The sequence below is a fragment of the Apium graveolens genome, chromosome 6 (assembly GCF_009905375.1).
Source record: "Apium graveolens cultivar Ventura chromosome 6, ASM990537v1, whole genome shotgun sequence".
NCBI lineage: Eukaryota > Viridiplantae > Streptophyta > Magnoliopsida > Apiales > Apiaceae > Apium > Apium graveolens.
In genome coordinates this window covers 283,086,938-283,106,744 of record NC_133652.1, presented here as the reverse complement: position 1 = coordinate 283,106,744, position 19,807 = coordinate 283,086,938, and the positions used below count along the sequence as shown (strand labels likewise).

Sequence of the window (19,807 nt, the reverse complement as noted above, 5' to 3'; positions counted from 1 at the left end):
ACATTCACCCTTGGCCACACCACCTTTAGGCTTTAAAGCCTGTTTGGGACCTGACTTTGGCTTGGGTGTAGAATCAGATCCAATCTTCTTCTTACCCTTCCACTTGCCCTTCCCTTTGGCCTTACCTTTATTGCCCACCATCAGTACGGGAGCAGGTTCAGCTGTCTTCATGTTGGTCTCATATGTTCTCAACATATGCAACAATTCAGTAGGTGTTTTGTCAAATTCATTCATATTGTAGTTCACAACAAACTGAGTGAATTTGTTGTTCAAAGAATTCATGATTAGGTCAATACCAGTTTCAGAACCAATCGGGAAACCCACAGTTTTAAGGTACTTAATGTAACCAATCATCTTCAGAACATGTGGGCAAACTGGTTCACTTGCCCCTTGTTTGTAATTAAAAAGTGACTTACTCGTGTTGAGCCTTTCTTGACGAGTTTGGCTTGCAAACATGCTTTGTAAGTGCTCATTGATAGTATATGCATCCATATGCACATGCTGTCTTTGAAGCTCAGCACTCATAGTTGCCAACATAAGACATGTAACATCATTTGCATCATTCACATCCCTTGTGTGTATTGCTCGTTCATCAGCAGTATCACCTTCATGAAGGGGGCCTGGAGGAGGAATATCAATGACATGAAGCTCGCGCTCCTGTCTGAGGACAATCCTCAAATTCCTCTGCCAGTCTAGGAAGTTGCTTCCTCCTGTCAGCTTATCCTTCTCAAGGATTGAACGTACAGATAGTGTGTTTGTGTTGTTTGCCATTACTCAGTATCTACAATGATAAAAGCATAAAATAAACATTAGATTGTCTAAGTTAAATTTTTTTTATGTTCATATGATTATGATATATTCATAATATATCTCCCACTATTTTTATCAAATTAATAGCCCTAACTATTAATTCGGAAAGTATATCCCATAAAGCTTTCTAGTGAGCCAAGATCCATATTTCGTCATGTCCTAAGTCAACCACTAGTAGTCCTTAAAACATGATTATTTAGGTAGACAACAGTTGTCAATTATGTCATATATAATTCTTGGATAGTTTCGTGAACAACAATTGATCTTATCTATCTAATAGATTTTTAACCAAACTCTATGCTTCTAAGTTCATAATAGTTGAATATAACCGTTTATATTCGTCGCATTTCACCACGATAGATAGGAGTCCCCGGCCACTGACAGCCCTTCACCTTATCGATCTAGGATTCAATGAGTGTTCATTCATTGGAAAGCATCTGATTAAAACTTAATATTTTTACTTAGGGATTTTTAATTTAGAACGATCATGATCCCATCATAAAGAGATTCCCAATTTTTTCTTGAATATCATACTTCAGATCAATATTCATCAATGGTTTGATTTCCAGGTCGTTCGAGAAGACACATCGGTCTCACTTAATAACCAACTTCCTTACGAGTAATCGTTGGTGACAAAATATACCCATGTCAGAAATAAAGAAAATTCATATTTTATTCCATGTTTCATAAACACGAGAATCTCATGATCGTTTGTTAATTATTAATTTTGAGTCGTTACAGATTTTATCTTGTTTAAAGTCATGACAGGGGTGATGCATCTAGTACATACATGCATCATTAATCTAATTAAAACATGCATTTTTTACTCTACACATACTATTTATACATCATATGAAAAGTGCGTAAAATAAACGTGCAATAGTTATGGCCCAATCCTATATAATCTTCTCGGGCTAATGAAAAGATCAAGGTCAATTTATGGTGTAAAAAATAACTATTACATATGTCTTCTCTATTGCTTCCATTGTCTCCTTGGCCTCCATAGGATACCTCCTTGTTCCCTTGTCCTTCTTGGATGTTACATTAAGAATTATACTAATGAACTTACAAAAGAACTCGAGTTACATTTGAGATAAAATAACTACAAATAGAAAATGACATGCAAGTCGTATTTATTACAAACCGAAAGAATAAACCATTACAACTAATATCTTAAGGCCATAACTATGCACCATGCTCAAGTAACCATTAAAGAACATGATAGATCATATAAAGATGACATACTATTTATTACTTTTTATGATCCAGTCAAGAATAATAAATAAGTAAAGCATATGTCATAAGCACAAATTAAAACGAAACCCTAAACCGCGGTGAGGTCGCTGGGGGGTTCGGGGGGGCAACGAACCACCCGATGGCGAATTTTTTTGCAAAATCAAGTATCAGAATACTAGAAAAACATGTATCAGAATATAATTCCAGAAGCATGTATCAGTATACACACGACCATATCCCAGTTACCAAAAACATGTATCAATATACATATTATAAGAGATCGCATACATATGAGTTATTGCAGATCTTAAATATACTAGTATCATCATTTAGATCATTAACAGATTCATCAGATCATTCATATAACATAACTGTTATCATGGCAGACTAATATAACATAACTGTTATCATGGCAGACTCATCACACATGCTTACTTGTAAAAATACAGTAAACACATAACCAAATCAGCCCCTTATACACGTAGCTCTGATACCATTGTTGGGTTCCAAGGCATAAAACCCAGCTGATAAACGTAAATAAAACAAAATTTCGAAACCCAAGAACAGGATCCATGTATAATTGTTGGCAGATTATGGAGATAACGAATCATACCTTTCAAGAGCTTGACTTTCACGAACACAACAGAGATCCTAGCTATCACGCTTTGTGTCTACCTCTCGGAGAAACACCTATATGGTATCCACACGAGCACCTCCAAGAACGTCTCACGAACTTGACTACGGAATGGATGTACTAGCCTCATTCTTGATGATTCAAATTTCCTCTGTCTCTCTTTGCTGCTAGGGTTTTCTCCAAAACGTACAAGTCTCTTTAACCTATCATTATCTATTTATAATGACTAATTAAAAGGCCCATAACAGCAAAGCCCAAGCCTAGTAGGTATAGGATTAAATAATAAAAATGAATTTCTATTATTTAATTAATAACTAAGTCATACTTAATTATTATGGGCAAAAAAAGAAACATTCAAATAATCATCAATTAATTTAAATCCATAATTTAAATTAACTATTCCATTAATTGCTCTATTTGTATGACCCTATAAGCTATTATTTAATTGGCAATAATTTTATTCTCTAATAAAATTATAAATAATGAGCGGTATCTAGTAATACATCATTGTTACCCAATTAAACAATAATTAAATCGTGATTAGATAAAACCTTTCGTGATTAATGTTTTTCGTGTAATACAATCCCTTTAACCATACATACTATAGATTAAACTCGAGGCATGTATTTAGTCATCCTCTTCAACATTTAATCCGGGTTTACTTGATCCATGAGTACACTATCAAGACAAATCATTATTTGAGCATGGCCATGCTTTTTTATAGTCTCACTCAATCAAGAGGCCAATAATATCTCTCCTAATTATAGGAGGGTTAAATCATTTATCTATTATTCATATTTCTTATACGACATATGATATACCTGATGTCCACTTTTATCATCACCCGATCAAAAGTGACTTTTAATGTAGTCAAAGTATATTAATCCTCGTATAGAAACATAATGATTTCAAGTCAAAGGATCATTACACCATTATCACTGTGAGTCTTTCTTATGACTTTATTAGACATGAAGAATCTCACTGTGGGTCTGTCCAGTACCATGTACTCTCATATGTACCTATGTATTGACTTTAGTATCCACATATTTATAACCAATGAGATGTGGTTATCTTGTCAAACAACATACTAGTCTATCTATGTACTCCCTCCATCCCATTTTATTTGTCACATTTGACTTTGACCCAGTCAAATTGACTAAAGTTTGACCGAAGTTTATTATTATTTTATAATTAAACAAAATAAAAAAATTACATCATTAGCAAGTGGATTTAATCTACTTTAATATATAATTTTTAATTTTTTGAAATAATATAAAAGTAATGTTTAATACTTGGTCAAAAAATAGTCAATTTGACTTCTATAAAAGGAAATGTGACAAGTAAAATGGGATGAAGGGAGTATTATTATTGTCCTATATAATAATACTCGACTAGGGACCATTAAGAATATGATATATTATATAATCTCAAGTTCAAGTCATGTACTTAAACTATAAAATGTGTATCATGATTCTAAGGACATTTATTATGCTAACAAAATATCGCAGTGATTAAGATCATAATAAATACATTTATTGAATGATCAACTGACATAAAAATTTAAAATAATAATGTATTGCCTCTAGGGCACCTACACTTACAATTAGAACAAAAGTTATCTTTTACCGGGTAATGATAAAAATGGACTTCGGGTATATTAGGAATTGTGTGAGAATTATGAATGATCTAGAAAGGATTTAACCCTCCTAATTTTTGAGAGATATTATTGGCCTCTTATATGAGCTAGACTATGAAATGCGTGGCGCCGCGCTCAAATATTGATTTGAAATGATAGTATACTCGTTGATCAAAAAAACCTGGATTAAACCATGAAGAGGATGACAAATAACATGCCTCGAGTTTAATCTATAATATTTGATTTAATAGATTATATTACATTTGTACATTATTTATGAAAGGTTTAGTCGATCACCGATTTAATTATTATTACTTGGATAGCAATGATGTATTACTAGATGTCGCTCATTGTTTATAATTTAAATGTTGGCTATTTAAATTCTTTCCATCGTAATAATGACCTATAGGGTCACACAAAGAAAGCTTTGAGGATTCTTTAATTCAAATTCGGATTTGAATAAAATAGAAGATTCAAATTATTTATTATTAATTAAGTCGTACTTAATTAATGGGATAAATGTTATCATATTTGTATATTACTAAATCCAAAATTCAGATGTTATTTGATAATTCAGTGAGACTTAACTATTAAATAAATAAAATTTCATATTTTAAGAAAACTCTAACGCGGATTAGTGTTAGGACTCTTTTTGACCTCTCTATATAAACATCCTTACTGCTAAAATTAGGGTTACATTTTTATTAGATAAAAACATAAAAACCTAGCAGCTAAAGGTGAAAGGGAGGGGAAAACAGGTCTGTTCTTGGTGCTAGCACACGCCTCCTCCGTATCAGCTTTCTTGTGGATACCTCTACGGCGTAGATCATTAAGGAGGGATATGTGGTGTTCGGTTAAAGCTAGGATTTTATTTTGATAATCATAATCGTAAATCTCTTGAAGGTAAACATCTCATCTATGCATTAAATAATGTTTTTCGAATGGATCATGCGGTGGGTTTCAGTTTTATTTTGTTTTTACAGTTTTATTTTTTGTTTCCACTGCATTTTTATACCCCGAAACCCAACATTATGAACTACAAAGAAAAATGGAGAAGGACTCTGGAATTGAGGTTGCGAAAATCCTAACACCCTTCAGCCATTCCCTAGATGCCATTCCACGGCAAAGATGCCTTAAACATTATAATTTTGATTCATTTGACAGACTGGGAGACCCGGAAAAATACTTGAATTATTTCAAACAGATATCCCAAATATATTATTATAATGACTTAACCAAGTCCATATTATTCACATCAACTCTCAAGGGAGTGGCCCATAGATTGTTCATCCAGATACCCTCCCGAAGCATTTACAACTGGAAGGAATCCCGGGGAGCTTTTCTTAGGAGGTTCTGAGCTAACAAGACACATGAGCTACACATGTGCCATCTGAAAACTATCCTCCAATGTGACAATTAATCTCTCTCAGCCTATATGAAGCATTTCCAGGAATCAATCAATAAGATCTTCAACTTAGATGAGCAGGAAGCTCTAAGCATTTTTCGAAGGAACTTGGACCCGGAACATAACGAAAGTTATATTGTGGAGCTGATCTACAAGGAACCTCAGAGCCAGGCTGCTTCCTATTCCATGGGCGCCATATTCATCATGGATATAGATGTGCTTCAATCTGTGAGAATGACCCATAATGGGGGATCCATGAGCAAAAACTCTGATAACCAACCGAAAGAGGGTTATCATCAGGACAAAAAATTCAAACAAAGCCGGAAGACTCACGTGGTGTAGAACACTCCCATATTTGAGAGACTTGGTCCTAGAATGGAATCCAAGAGTGACCCATGACCAACAAAGCAAATGAGGGAGCTTAGACATGAGTCAGATTGGAACTAAGCAAGCAAGGGAGCCTAGACAAGCGCCGTATTGGACTCTACAAAACCTGACCCAAGGGGAAAACATAAAGGAGATTAAGAACAAGCAATTCTATTACCCGCCAAAACCAATAAAGACTCCCCCGGAGAGCCGGCCCTAAAATCGACATTGTCATTATCATGAAGCACATGGCCATAAAATGAAGAATTGTATATCTCTCAAGTACTTCATCGAGGAGTAAATCAAGAAAGAGAACATGAGCCAATACATATCCTGGGATACTAATGGGAAATAAGAAGGATCGAGAAAAAGCAAAAATTTGGTGAATGTGGTATTGGGAGGCATTGGGGGGCAAGAAAGAAGAATTTTTTTTTCAAGGCAATCAACTTTTTCTCCTTGAATCCGGATTGGTCTCTACACACTAGACCCGGGTTGGGCGGCAAGAAATATGCAAAAAATTTCTCCAAGGAAAAAAACTTCCTCTACTTGAATCCGGAAATAAATAAAACTTTTATCCACGAGAACCAACTTTTTCACCTTTAATCCAGATTGGTCTCTACACACCATACCCGGATTGGGTGGTAAGAAGTAAAATATTTCTCCAAGGCAGCCAACTTTTTTTCCTTTAATCCGGATTGGTCTCTACACCCAAACCCGGATTGGAGGGCAAGGAAGCAGCCAATTTGTTTCTTCAAGGTCGGCACCACCGTGTATCCTTACTTTACTCCCTCATCGAGAAAATCTGCATAAGGGAGTGGGGAAAAATGATAGAGTAAAAGCATCCCGGCTATGGGTCAACGTACCACTAGAATGGACTTAGCCCAAGAAAAGCCAACACCCCTTATATCCAAAAGCAAACTAATAGGATGGGCCATGCTCACATGGATAACCAAGAACAGGCCCAGTCTAGGAGCAAGGTGACCTCGCAGCTAGAGTCTAACCCAGTCAGAGGACGAGCCGGGCTCAGGGATGTGCCGGGTCTTGCCTAGCCCAAATACAAGCCAACATCATAGCCTATCAGGGAGGAGCATGTGAGGCATGAACATGGACACGCGACAATGACAGCTATCAACAACCAACAATAGAGACAAACATCAGAAGTCAGCACACCTTTGGTGCATTCTAAGGTAGTCTTTACCTATACACGTATATGAAATTGCAATTTTAGTCATTTAGAAATATATAACTAACTATATATATGTGGCTAAAAATATTATTATATGAATTATAATACGAGACTCAAATTTTACTTTTAAGCGACACACATATTAATTGCTTGATTAAGAACATTAAAAACATCGCGGAATAGTGGTATTGTATGGTTATAACTAATGGGTAGGCTTTGGTTCGATTCCCACTAATAATTTTTATATATATATATACAAGGATAAATCCGTAATTTCACATGAATAAAATGTCTTATTAATTTTTTACCTATGTTAGGTTATTATATATAGAAGGATAGAGGACTCATCATGTTCATATAAATTTTTGTATATAATTTTTTGTAAAACACCTACCGGGAAATGATGTTTTGTTTAGTTTTGATTTCATTTCACACGAGCGAAACTAAATTTATCAGACAAAATTTATACTAATTTTTAAAAAAGTGAAAATATGTAGTAGGCATAAAATTTTTAGATAAGCTGCATAATATTGAAAAGTCAGAAGGCACTTGCAGATGCATAGCAAAATCATCTACAGAATATAAAATAATAACCCAAATTTGTAGTTTGTTTACCCTCTGATTTTGTTTATCCTTTTCCATCAACAGCGTCGGATCTTCTTCATCAAATAATTAAAACTGTTAGATCCAAATACTAAAAAAATATACTCCACAAGTTCTCTGTTTCGAATCCCGTCAACAACAAAAATTTATATTATTATTTATAAAATACATATAATTTTCATGTTCGAATCTCGTTAACAACAAATTTTTATATTATTATTTATAAAGAAACATATAAGTTTTCAGGTTCGAACTTTACCAACAACAAATATTTACGTTATTATTTATATTATTATTTATAAATAAGACCTCATCAATCACATACTAAAATACTATTTGAATTTAACTTTGAAATTATACATAATGAAATTTCAATTATCTAATCATTATTTAGTATTTAAATATTTATATAGAATTTTTATAAAATACGTATATAAAATAGAAATGAAAATATATTAAGCTAGTAATATAGAGAAGGCATAACATACAACACACCATCCTATAGCTAAAATAAGGACTCCTAGTTATAAGCTGAGTTATGGAAATGATTCGCCTCCTACAGCTACTACAATTTTACTTGTGAAACAGTCTCCTCTTACGTCACAATACTTTATCATTCCGATACTTCTGTCTCCTTTACTTTGACATTCAAGTCCTCAAATTCAGTTATTGAACTAGAACCAACATTAGTGCTGCCAACAGCATCTGGAGCCACACTGTGGGTCTGCAAGGACCTGGTCTCATTAAGATCACTAATTGATCTGTTATCTGCCCATGGTGTTTCAACCAATGTTTTAAGACGCTCTAGCTCCATTGCTAGTTCCCTCATACTCGGCCTTTAGTTTGCAGTCATTTTCAAGCACCTAGCTGTCAGCATAACTACTTGTTTGATTTGCTCAATGTTCTTGTCATCCTCTACAAAACTCTTATGGATAATGTTTGGCATACCATTACCAAGCTTCATAGAAGATACAAAGTACACTGCAAGGTTTCTATCTTCCTCTGGCCTATTAAACGAAACCGCTCGCTCTCCTGTTAAAATCTCTGCCAAAAGAACCCCGAAACTATAAACATCGCTTTTCTCGGTCAGTTCACTTGAGTAAAGGTATTCAGGATCTATGTACCCAAATGTGCCTTGCACCAGAGTAGCAATTTCTGCATGATCTCGTGGCACTATTTTAGATGCTCCAAAATCTGCGACTTTTGCCACAAGATTTTCGTCAAGTAGTATGTTGGTGCTTTTTATGTCTCTGTGAATTATCGGGGGAGAAGCAGCCGAATGTAAATAAGCAATCGCTTCTGCAATTTCTGCAGCTATACGAAGGCAACATTCCCATGACAGGTAGGAACCATTAACTCTGTTATGAAGGTGGTCGAAGAGGGTGCCACTGTTTATGAACTCATAAACTAGCAAGGGGACTTGTGTTTCCAGACAACAGCCTATTAATTTTACTACATTAATGTGGTTGATCCTGCAAAGAATGATTACCTCGTTGATGAATTGCGAAATCTGCATTTGTTCGCTCACTTTCGACTTCTTTATAGCTACTACTAAATTGTTAGGTGAAAGCACTCCTTTATAAACAGTTCCACAACCCCCACGACCAATGATTTCATGTTCATCAAAATTATTAGTGGCTTTTTTTAGTTCTTCTTCAGTAAAGAGTCTGGCCGTTTGGGCTAATCCATCGTCTTTGGAGAGTTCTTGTCTTAGTGTAAATCCACCATTTTGCATAAAAAACTTGTGTTTCTGCTTGATATGCTTTTTTTTTGCCCGGTGCCGATATATCCAAGAACTCCCGGCCACTAAAACAAAAATGCTGGTGCCTGCGGCTGCAATTTAGATCATGATCATAAATTGAGACGATCAGAACTTTTGGTTGGCTTCTTGGTAAAATATTGCAGATTATGTAAAGAGTTGATTGACACGTTCTGAAAAATAATATGGACGAATATTTATTCAAAACATCCTATAGAATAAGACTCATTCCAAAAAATTGAGACTGAAGATTGTAATAGTAAGAAGTATTAGTTTGATATATACCTATTGCGATGGCTGGTCCAAAAGGCCTTGATCCATGGGCATCGCTAACTTTATAACAACCTTTGTTCCCATCTGTTTGGTAACCAGGTGGACAAACACATACGACCACCCCTTGTTGGTTTTCACATTTTGCAGGACTATTACACCAATTAATTGATTTGGCACATTGATCAATATCTGGAGAAAAAAGTTTTAAGGTATTAAAATTGGATTGAATAAAATTTGTTACAATTTATAAGAACAATTAAACTTACATATGCAACCATTAGTCAAGTAAGGGTTGCCCTCAAATCCATTTGGGCAACTGCACTGGTAACCTGCACTCGAGCCATAGATTGAGTCCGTGCAAGTGCTACCAGAGACAACACAAGCATAGCTTGTTTTGTTTTTCTTTGCTGATGAGCATGTTTCATCTCCAACCGCCCAGTCAACTGTAATTGGATATGAAGTTTTCCTTGATGCCATTAAATCCAAAGAAGAAAAGTTGTATGCACCTTCTTCGGCAATAAAAGCCGAGCTACATGGAACTTTCGTCACTGAAACGTTATCAATATTATCAACACTCACGTTTAAGGCCGTCGTGCCTACTGGGATCGGGATTTCGCAACACCCAGTGCCAGAACATGAGCCATTTACTACGGTTTCAACACTGTCACATGTCGAGGAACATCCAGTTTTGTAGTTTTCAAACTGAGAACCTGCAATTTGCCCAAAAGTGGAACATCCAAGGACCGTAAATTTATTGCGTGCACTATTTATCCGAAACTTTGATAATTTGAAGTAGTATCTAATGTCACTGCTGAAATTTCCCAATTCATCATAACATTGGCGAGATACATTGCCTAACACATGAATGTGATGATCATCAAGTGAAATATTAAGTACTTTTATATAACTTTTTGAAAGATAAGGAACTGCATCCCTGCAAGTTACAAGAAAAGAATTATATTTGCTTTCAAGGTAACAACCTTTACTTGTGCCAAAGGGGTAAGGAATTGTAAGGTTACCACATGTTTTATTACAGTTGGGCTTGGAAAATTTGTAGGCTAGTGCTGTTGAAGCTCCTACTTGTAGTGTTGAGGGCATGGAATGAATAGTAACTGGAGTGAGCAAAGCTAGTAACAAGTAAAAAATAGGGTCCATATTTGAGCAGATTGAAAGAAATCTAAAGATTATACAGGGTCTTAATCCTTGATTGATTGCTTAAGGTTTTATAAGGGTTTTATATAGGTTTCTGCCAAATTTTATTTCTGAAAGTTTTGGTTTTCCTATCACGTGTGTTGCCTATGAAACATGTCTTACCAATCAGTGTAACATCTCTGGACTATCATTGTTAGTCGGCAAATGTTATGACTTATGTGAATAAATACTGATCAGAGTGGACATATACGTCTCATGTTCATTTTTATATAATTTTCTTTGTGGAATAATTTATTTAAATTTATACATTTCAGAATTAACAAAATTAGTATAGTTTTATAATAAAAAAATAAATAAACTACACCCACTTTTACAATCATGTTTTTCTTACACTACACACTTTATATATTAATCAATCTCATCATTTTTTCTTTTTTTCTTATTTTTTTCTCATATTATATTTTTATTCAACTTCGGTGACAAAATCAAGCCTATATAATATAACCGAACAGAGGAGATGAGTAGCACATGGAGTCTTAACCTTGAATTTATTTCCTGCCAGCTAAATTTTTACTCATTTGTGAAAACATTTCACTGCACGTGTATTGCCTAAGCCTATCAAACATGCCTTGCCTGCCCGGGTACAAGTCCAATGCAGGAGTAGTGTCCTTGACTTTTACGTAGGCTGTAATTCGAGCCGAGTCGAGCCGAGTTCGAGTTTTTTGCAATCGAGTTCGAGCTTTTTTTTAAAGAGTCGAGTTGAGCCTGAAAATAATCGAGCCTGAATTGTGTGTTCGAGCTCGGCACGGGTAATACACGAGCCGAGTTCGAGCAGTTCTCGAATTTTCGAGCTTAACGAGTTTTTTAACGAGTTTTCGAGTTTATCGAGTTTTTTCACATATTTTCGAGTTATCGAGTCCTTATCGAGTTTATTGAACCTACGAGTTTATCGAGTTTTTAACATGTTTTCGAGTTATCGTGTTTTTATCGAGTTATTCGAGTTTTATTTTTACCTTCGTAAAAATATTTCTTTTTTGAAATTTTGACTTATAATTTGAAAACATTAGTTTCACTATTAATAACAATAAATAAATGTTCAAAATAACATACATGTGCTCTGAGGTAAATCTAACAAAATATTCAAATATATGTATAAACTAGAAAACAAATAACAACACCTTTGTTAGTATAATTTTTCAAATCATCTATTTTAATAATTTTGTTTAACTCTATCTTCATATTTCTTAAAAATGTACATATTTTTCTATATTGTATATTGTATATCTTATATATATGATAAATAAAGTAAAGTGATAATTTTATTGTTTTCGGGACTCGGGGGAGAAAAGTAATTTTTATTTTTTTTAAAACAAAAGTACGCAATAGACATTAAATCATTAATAAATAACAATTATAAAAATAATAATTTTAATTAATAGCAATACACCATAATTAAATTTTTTTGGTGTAATTAATATCATAGTTATATAATATACCTATTAACTTATCACTATATTATAAATTTAGATCTAATTAGTTGACATCTCAATTAGAATTTAGAAAACTATCAAAAGTATGAATCGGATTTATAATAAAATATTAATATAGTAGTAATACATTATTACTATAAAGGACCGTTAGATTTTGAAATAAATGATAACTTTTGAAACTAAAATAAAAGAATACTCTATAGATTCATGATTTAAATAAAAAAATAGAAACTCTATATTGGAGAGATTATTTGATGTAAAATTCGTAACTGTCCTTTTTATTTTAAAATAAAATCAAACGAAACTCGATAACAATTTTACTTGCTTCAACTCCAACTTGATTCTTTTTTGTTTTACTCTTTCAAATTAATAAATTCTTATTTTTCTATAAAATATTAATAATTGATGCAATACAAATCTAATTCAGTTGAAAACAAAATTAGTTTTGAAACAAAATAAATGTTACATGAAAAATTGATAGACTAAAAATGTGACCAGAAATTTTTACTAGAAAAAATTTAGCATGACAAGAAATGCGAGTCAACAAGTATTTATAAATGATACGCTAGAATGAAATTAAAATATTTTTTTAATAATCATACGAGCACTATTTTGTGTACAATAGCAATAAAGAAGGTTTTATAATGTCGGTAGCTAAAATATTTTATAATTTATATGTATAATGGAATAAAATAATTACATATATATTGAGAAAAATTTAAAAAATCTTTAAATTAAATAATCTTTATTAAGGTTGACCAAAAAACACCCTTGGGTAGAAAAAGGGACAATATATAGGAAGACATCTGAACTTTGAAGCAACCGATTGAAAAAAACAAATGCAAACATTTTCAAACAAATAAAAGTATGAAAGGGGTCCCTTAAATATACACAAAGTGACAAATGACCAATATCAAAATATATATACATATCCAGAAAAAATTATCAATCATGTAAATAACAAATATAGAAAGACATAAGTCATATTAATAATATAAGTAAAATAAAATATCATTAATCATGTAAATAACAAATAAATATAGCATCAAGTTATATTAATGGAAAAAAATTAAAAATATAGAAAAACATAAGTAATATTAATAACATAAGAAATAACATATATAAAAAATAAAAATATTAATAAAATATAAAAAAATTAATCGAGTTCGAGTTCGAGTTTATCGAGTCGAGCTCGAGTCGAGTTCAAAAAAAACTAGGCTCGGCTCGAGTTTTTGATCGAGCCTAAAATCTTGTTCGAGCTCGAGCTCGATAACGAGTTCGAGTCGAGTCGAACCGAGTTAATCGAGTCGAGTTCGAGTCGAGCTCCAGAAAACTCGGCTCGAATTACAGCCCTACTTTTACGCTATTAGCGTTAATATATCAAAACACAAAAAATTATTATAGCTGTAATGTGAACATATTGTCTATCATTATTTGTCTTCACCGAATATTTCAATAACTGTTTAGCAAAAACAAATTATTTCATTTCCTAAATATAATCAAGTTAGTACATTTCGTTTTTAATAACCAAATAATATATATACATAGTTTGGTAATAGTGACCTTTAACTTTTAATATTCATTTTTTAAAAAAATTGTTAATTATATTTTCTATTAATTGAATGTTGTTAAAAAGCGTCTGAATAAGTATATACTAAATATAGCTGTTGTACCAAAATTTAGAAAATGAAAGCTGTAAAGTTGTGGGAAATATAAAAAACTAGCATGTATGCATGTATATATGTTTATCATGAAAAACTAAAGTGTGGGTATATTTCATGAAAGGGATTTACCTACATACGTACCGAGCACATGAAACATGTTGTTGTAGGGCTGTAATGGAATATAGGAGAAATACAAGCAAACCCTACATATTTTAGCAATGTCAGCATGTATTCAAATCCAAATTTAGAGGTTCAATTACTATAATTAGTTTGAATTTCAACTATATATATGTAGCTAACTGTAAAACAAATAAATTGACGATTATGGATTCGAAAAATAATAAGATAGTGATTTTTTTGCTTGTTGTTTTGATGGGTTCGTTGGTTCTTGCTAAAGATGAAGTTGAAGAGCCAAAAGTGTCGGCTGTTCGTTTTAATCCTCCTACCGAGTGCAAAAGTAAGTGCGGGCTTATATGTGACGATCCAAATTCTCATCGAAATCTCTGTACTCCAAATTCTACTAAGCTGGCGGAGCTTTCCTGGTGCATTTATTGGTGTAATGCAAAAGAACAAAAATAGTCTTTTGTTGTCAGCTAAGAATAAGTAGCAGGTACTTAAATAACCAAAATAAGATTACATATTGTCTCATTTACCTCTTTCAATTTTAATATTAATAATCTCCATCTTTTGGTAAGAAACGACCCTTATAAAACATGAACAACAGAGCGTTTGACCCTCGCCAATTGCATAAAACCGTTTCAAGTCACCAAATCATGCCATTTGAACAACAACCTATTCCGAACCAACAGAATAAGGTTCTTCACCTCCGGCTATGATGACATTAATAAGGAATTATAAGATTACCCAATGTTTCATTATAGTTTGGCTTGAAAAATTTATAGGTTAGTGTGTTGAAATTCCTATATTATTTTATAGTCTTACCTATCATTGTAATATGTCTTACCTATCATTATTTTGTTGGTGAAATGTATTATTAATAGCTTCCCTCACTTTTTTATTAGTATCAATAAATCAATTATTTTTTTATTATTATAGCTTTATACACAATTTTTTGTTTTTAAATTTTTTAATATATTTCACATTATCTCCTTTATTGTCTAGTTCTCTCGTATCAAATCTTATATTTTATTTTTAGTTTTATATTATATAATCATGTAAGCCAATTTTAATAAGTCAATTATGATAAATATTTGGATTTTTCATTAATATACAAACAAATATAATAATTTTCGGTTGATCTGTTACAAAAGATAATATTTTTTAAAAAATACATTACATAAGCACAAATTTAATACTGAATAATCCTTAGAGGGCGTGCCCCACTCCACTATAAGATATTTCAAAATTTAGCATGTTCTTAAATTTTAAATGATAGTTAACCTGTTCTATAAAAGTAACAACTGAATTTGGTAAAAATTATTCAGATCGTGTATTTAAAAAATAATAAATACAGATAATCATATATTATAAAACACATAAATTGATATATCTAACTTTATATAAATTAATGTTAGTAGGAATTATGCAGGTCGATCAAAGTTAATACAAGAGCAACAAGGAAAACTAATTATGCAACATACTTATGGGAAACAACTGTGTTCGAGTATTACTTTCTACTTTCATCATGCACTCATTTCTTAATAGCTTGATGTGTATAATTTCAGCGTTCTTTATACTTTATTATTCCATTGTACTTTACTATTCCATGCTCAATTAGTAAATGATAGTCCATTTGTATAAAACATACTCTCTCTCTCATTCATTTCTATATATTTTTTTTTTTACATGTCTCATTCAATTCTAAACATTTCAAACTTCCAAAAATAGTAAAAATTTAATAATATAAAAATCAACAACATCCACTACTTCCTCACACTACACTCACTTTATTCATTAAATATTTAATGGTCTCACCATTTTACCTGACTTTATATTTTTTTCACTAAATTACACTTTTTCTTTATTTCTCATCTCACTACCTTACCAAAACTAATAGTATTTTAATGAATTTTTTGTCCTTCGTGCCAAACCATTCCTATAGAAATGGTTGGGACGGAGGGAGTAACATAATAAAAAAAATTATGTATTAACAAAACACACATACAGGTACCTCATGAACAATGAATCCACCACCAACAATAACAATTCTTAATCCCTTACTCACTCAAATGAATTGTGAATCGGTCAACATCAACAATGTTTAATCCCTTCTTCACTGAATAATGAGGTGAAAGTAGTCTGGGTCACGGGAAGAAATCAATGATGGGGAAAATATTATTCAACTACCAAATATGACCATAAAAACAATTTCTACAATGCTTGAACTCACATGCACTTTAAACTTAAGAGATACTCAATCCTTATAAGACATACAAAATTCATTCAATAAGCTCTCGGATTCCTTTTAGAACATTGAAACTTACTGTTAGACTATACACATTAAGATGTAAGAACTATTATGTCCTTCAGGTTCAACATTTCAAAATGCTCTTGATAGAACTCGTAATGATGTAATTTCGTACAGAACACTCTTGATCACCGCCATGCCTTGAAGCTTTTGCGAAACTGATGTTTAGAGTCTATTTTACAAAATTTGGGTCAGTTGAGCTTATGATGTGTATCCATAGAAATAGAATGGTAAATTTAACTCATTTCAATAAATTATGGCATAATTAATAAATTTCATTTTATATATCTATCCATATGTGGAGAAAATGAAAATTCTTCCTTGTTTAAGAGCATCTCCAATGGTGTTGGCTATAATTTGTTGGCTAAATCGGACTTGTAAGACAATATGTAAAATTTGTTGAATCTGTAAGATATTGTACTTCGATGATATTGTCTATATTGGTTAGCAATATTTTAAAAATATTATGTTATTAAAATTTTATGTTGTTATAAATAAAATATATTACTTCAATATGGTAATAATTGATTAGAATTTTTTTTACATATTTGTTACAGGTTTGTATTGGTTCAACAAATATAGCCATCATCAAGTGGTTGACTATATTTATAGACAAGGGAAATGTACCATTGGAGATGAATTTTTTTTTATATAATCTCTATATTTTTTATTTATAGTATATATTAATGATTTTTAACTAAGGGTTCTACATGGTTGAATATGCTCTAACATAGTTTACATCTAATTTAATATTGTACTTCTATTAAATAAACACAAATAAAATGAGGCAAAAAATTTCTATACAGCAAACATTTTCATTAGTCCACCTTTATAATTTGAAATTTTTATCGGAGGAGTTGAGACGGCTAGTTTCCCAGCTCTCAAAGAAGAGAAAAACCACATTGACCCTTTTCTTTAGTACACACAAATGAGAGGAAGATGTGGGCTAGTTAGCGCTTAAATACAGCCCTATGTAATTTCTGTTTAAGAAAAAGAGAGATGGTCCACAAAGACAAACAAGAGGAATATTAAACGGAAGTGGAAAAATGTGATTTTTCTTTTTTATTTTACTAAGGGGAGGCATAGAATTAGGCTTGGAGATAGTATTTTCATATGGAAAAAATTTGCTCAGAATAGTATAGTAGGTATGTTCTCGTATAGGGGTGAGCAAAACTACACCGAAACTGAAAAACCAAACCGAACCGGTAAAATTTGGTTCAGTTTGGTTTGAGTTTTTCTCAAAATTTCGATTTTTCGATTTTAACAGAAATAAAATCGGTTCGGTTTATTAAAATATTGTTTCAGTTTTAACTGAATTAACCGAATAATATATATATATATATTGACTTATATTTTATAGATAATATAATATAGTAAATAACTAAATATTAAACAAAATGGAAACAGTCGACCGACAAAAGTACTGATAGACAGACACGTTGTCCTTGTCGCGCCACATATGCAGGTTCAATTTCAACATCTATTTGATTCTTTCATGTAAAAAAGATTCTTAATCTAATCTTCTCCCAACGCAACATGAATTTATTTGCACAAATTAGCTTACACTTTTTGGTCGGTTTTGGAACCGAACCAAATAAATCGGAATAATTCGGTTCGGTTTTGGACCGGTCCGAATTGTAACTTCGGTCTAGTTCGGTTAAGAAAAAATCGCACTCTCAGTTTTCAGTTATTTCGTTGTGGTTCGGGTTTCGCCTGAACCGACCGAATACTCAGCCATATTCTCGTATGATAGATATTAAGTTCTCAACCATAAGAGACGCCAAAAAATTCTTGTAATTTTTCGTGTACCCAATATTTACACCATCATGCACAAAATTGAAGTTTAAGATAAAAAAAAATCATTCGTGAAGAATGCATATATAGCATTTCATTAATATCAAAAAATTGTTGTTGCAAAGAGAACAACTAACTCATGGATCCCCCTTTGTTCTTAATAGGCAAAGACAACTCAACATAAATTGTATAATAATAGTTAAAATAAGCTTGTGCATATTTGTAAACCGCTGATGAGTAGGGCTGTAATTCGGGTCGAGCGAGCCGAGTTTCGAGCCGGGCGTAATTCGAGTCGAGATTAACCGAGCCGAGCCGAGCCGACTCGTTTAACTAATCGAGCCTAACCCTCTGCCCGAACTCGACTCGTTTAATTTCACGAGTCGAGTCGAGCCAGCTTGTTTAGCTAAACGAGCCGATTTTAACGCGTCGGGCGAGCCGGCTCGTTTAATTTTACACTTAATCAAGCCAAAAACTCTATCCGAACTCGTCTCGTTTAATTTTACGAATCGAGTCGAGCTGGTTCGGGTAATTAAACGAGCCAAAAATTTTGTCCAAACTCGGCTCGTTTAAATAAATAAACAGAGTCGAGCCCAATTAAACGAGTTCGAGCCGGGCGAGCTTGCGAGCCGCCCGACTCGAATTACAGCCCTACTGATGAGTAAGACTCTCTTTTCAGCACTCACGCTGCAAGAAATTTTTTACAAATGTGTTCCAAACACTCTTATTAAAGTAAGTCAATTTTAAAAGTTAGAATATTGTTGGGTTCCGAAGGCATAAAACGCAGCGGATAAACGTAAATAAAACAAAATTTTTGAAACCCAAAACAGGATCCATGTATAATTATGGGCAGATTATGGAGATAACGAATCATACCTTTCAATAGCTTAACGGAGATCCTAGCTATCACGCTTTGTGTCTACCTCTCGGAGAAACACCTCTATGGTATCCACACGAGCACCTTCAAGAACGTCTCACGAACTTGACTACGGAATGGATGTACTAGCCTCCTTCTTGACGATCTGAATTGCCTCTGCCTCTCTTTGCTGCTAGGGTTTTTTTCTTAAAAACGTACAAGCCTCTTTAACCTATCATTATCTATTTATAACAGCTGATTAAAAAGGCCCATAATAGCAAAGCCCAACCCTAGTTGGTATTGGATTAAATAATAAAAACAAATTTCTATTATTTAATTAATAACTAAGTCATACTTAATTATTATGGGCAAAAACATTCCTTTTAATTCGAATTTATATTATCTCAATTAAGTCTTACTTAATTATAATAAAATTCAAATAATCATCAATTAATTTAAATCTATAATTTAAATTAACTATTCCATTAAGTGCTCTATTTGTGCGACCCTATAGGCTA

The 19,807-nt window shown here is 32.7% G+C and overlaps 1 long non-coding RNA gene and 1 pseudogene across 1 annotated transcript; one reads left to right on the top strand and one right to left on the bottom strand.

Moving 5' to 3' along the window:
• Positions 1–8,413: 8,413 nt before the first annotated feature.
• LOC141666123 (wall-associated receptor kinase 2-like) lies at positions 8,414–11,063 on the bottom strand (annotated as a pseudogene).
• A 3,279-nt stretch (positions 11,064–14,342) lies between these two features.
• On the top strand, positions 14,343–16,017 carry LOC141668250 (uncharacterized). Its single transcript, XR_012552972.1, has 2 exons — positions 14,343–14,824; positions 15,764–16,017. It is a non-coding gene; the product is annotated as an uncharacterized LOC141668250 (long non-coding RNA).
• The last annotated feature ends 3,790 nt before the right edge of the window (positions 16,018–19,807 follow it).